The sequence below is a fragment of the Lissotriton helveticus genome, chromosome 5_1 (genome assembly GCF_964261635.1).
Source record: "Lissotriton helveticus chromosome 5_1, aLisHel1.1, whole genome shotgun sequence".
NCBI classification, from domain to species: Eukaryota; Metazoa; Chordata; class Amphibia; order Caudata; family Salamandridae; genus Lissotriton; species Lissotriton helveticus.
Window position 1 is genome coordinate 1,493,989,894 of NC_136065.1, and position 2,830 is coordinate 1,493,992,723.

At 42.5% G+C, this 2,830-nt stretch overlaps 1 pseudogene; it reads left to right on the top strand.

Annotated features, from left to right (window-relative positions):
- The first annotated feature begins 658 nt into the window (after nucleotides 1-658).
- Nucleotides 659-1,997, top strand: LOC144753667 (periphilin-1 pseudogene; annotated as a pseudogene).
- The last annotated feature ends 833 nt before the right edge of the window (nucleotides 1,998-2,830 follow it).

Sequence of the window (2,830 nt, forward strand, 5' to 3'; positions counted from 1 at the left end):
GCTCCAGATACCAGACTGGATGAGATTATGTCTGCCCTGCACCAAATGAAAGAGGAATTCCATGCTGTTAAAGAGATGATACCTAGACAATCACGGTGCACCAGATCCTCAAGAACTTCTATATCAAGCAAGCCCCCGACTCTCCTACCACTCACTACCAAACATACTCTACCCGGCTGGAATTCAATTCCCTCCCGTAATCTCTCTACCCGCCCAATGCGAAGAATCAACCCTTTTTCGCAGAACGATCTACGCTCTCTTCTGCATTCCTATGAACCCCCTCTTACGATCCCCATTTCTCCCGTACATATGGCCATCCCTACTATTCCCCCCAACCTTCACATGCCCCCTACACACAATAATATAGGAATCATTGATATTAATGTTAGAAGAGTCACACTCACTCAGGATCCCACTTCTGCCCTCATCACACCCCGTCTTAGATGCACACTTCTGAATTGCAGATCGGCCTCTAGACACGCAGCGGACATAGCTGACCTTATTATCTCACATGATCTGGACCTGATAATGCTAACGGAAACCTGACTCCTGAATGATTGGAGGAGGGGCGGGGTCGGAAAAAATACTTCGGGATTAAAACTTGTATGTGGTTTCCGCAGGCTTAGCTGAATCTGTAGAATGTTCAGCTTCCTTAATTTGCCCTCCAAAACCAGGTGCTGGGCTGGGCTCGTCACTGACCATCACTGAAATCGTTCTGCTGAAGAGCAGTATCTATTGTGACACTTCTTGTCATCAGCAAATTCTGAAACCAGAGTGCAGGGATCAAGAAGAAAAAGCTGAAGGAAAAGAGCAAATGGAGTTGGAGAGCGAGTTGTTTGAGGAAAGGAACGATTATGCTATGCAGCTCTTACAAGTTTTGCAGCAAATACCAGTGTCCTTTAGGAGGGATGAAATGTGGCCCGAGGATCGGCATGAATACGAACATATTCCTCGACAACATATGCCACCTCGAGGGATGCATCCTGATGATGATTGTCCGATAGACAGATGCGATGAAGGAAATGACCGTAGATATGATGACTATGGCCACTCAGACTACAGAGATTATGATGAGGGGCACAGATTTGGGCATGAGCGAAGAAGTGGCCCATCATATAGAGGGGAAGATCCAGGGTACAGATGGCATAGGGATGAACATCCTGTAAGCCGACATCCTGAATACAGGGAGAGCAGAGAAGGTATCAGACGAAAGCCTTTCTATCCACCACCGTTTATGAGAGAGCGGTCACCGAATAAGAGAGACTCTCCTTTCTTCAGAGAATCACCCGGAAATCGGAGGGAGTCCCCACACAGCCGGTCTGGCTCCAGCATGAGTAGCAGGAGTTACTCCCCAGAGCGAAGCAAATCCTATTCCTCTCATCAGCACTCTCAAACCAAGGAAAGGTCTAGCATCCAAGCTCTAAAATCAAGAGACGCATCACCTACAAGTTCAACATCATTACCCCCTTTAAAGGTTACCAACCTTGAAAAGGGATCTAGGCCAAGTAATGATGAACTCATAGAGGCTGCAAGCAAATGGGCTTCTGAAAAGCTGGAGAAAGTAGTTGAGGACAACAAATTGCCAGAAAAGGAAGAAAAATGTGCTTGTTCTGGTGCCATGTTGTATGAAGACCAAATGCAAGAACGTGAATTAAACGCGAGGAGTGAGGCGGAGTTATATGAAAAAAACCTAAACAGACGCACAAAAGCAATAGCTGCCAAAACGAAACTCATTGAAGAGGTGTATCGACAGGATTGTGAAACCTTTGGAATGGTGGTGAAGATGTTGATCGAAAAAGACCCCTCGCTTGAAAAGTCTGTTCAGTTTGCCCTGAAGGAAAATTTGAGCGAGATTGGCGAGAGATGCATTGATGAACTCAAAAATTTCATAGCGGAGTACGATGCTGCCAGCCAAGATTTTACAGAAATCTTTTAGAAGGGTTTTCAAACCAAGTGTTAGGAGAGTGTTTTTAGTTATTCAGGGCACAGGACCAAACGTAAACCATTTAAAAATAAATAACATCATTTTGTGGAAGAAATGAAAAAATTACTGAAGTGATACCAACTTTACAGATTGTCCTAAAAAAAAAAAAAAAAAAGCGACTCTTCTACCATCTGTTCTTTAGGTCACTTTATTGTATTTTGCAGGCATTGTTGATCTGCTAACATATTTGTTTCAACATAAAATAATGTAGGAATGAATACTAACAATTTGAAAGATTGTACAGATTATCATTGAGGATTATCTCACCTGATTTGAATTTTCTTTGCATTTTGAGTGTTTACTATAGTGGTTTGTGTTTTTATTGCACGTGGGCGAAACGGCTAATGATCCCCTCCTACATTCAAAATGTGGGTGCTGGCAGTTTTATAGATTAAAAGGAAAACCTTTGAGGTCATTTAAGATTTTTAAAAAGAAGTAGTTAAGTTAATTTTTTAGTTGGTTTACCCAGGGTTTCTTTTGTAGAAATCTATGAGATTGAAATGTTACCCTACTTTTTATGAGGGTCCTTATATGTGAAAAAGTGTCAGTTGTAGTTGGGCGATATTTCAATTTCTTCCTCAAAATGTTACGCAAAGTATAAATAAAGTTGACACTCAAGAATCCTCCTCGCCACTCCTCAACATTCTAGTACCCCCATATTACTACATCATCAGATTGGACAGGAGTGGTAAGAGAGGGTGTGGAATCGCGTGTATACTTCGTAGCAACATCTCTGTAAACAGAGCCATTTCCCCTGTATTCTCCTCTTGCGAATACATATACCTTGACATCAACAGTAATGGCAAACCAGTGTGCTCGTTACACATCATCTATCAATCACCTGGT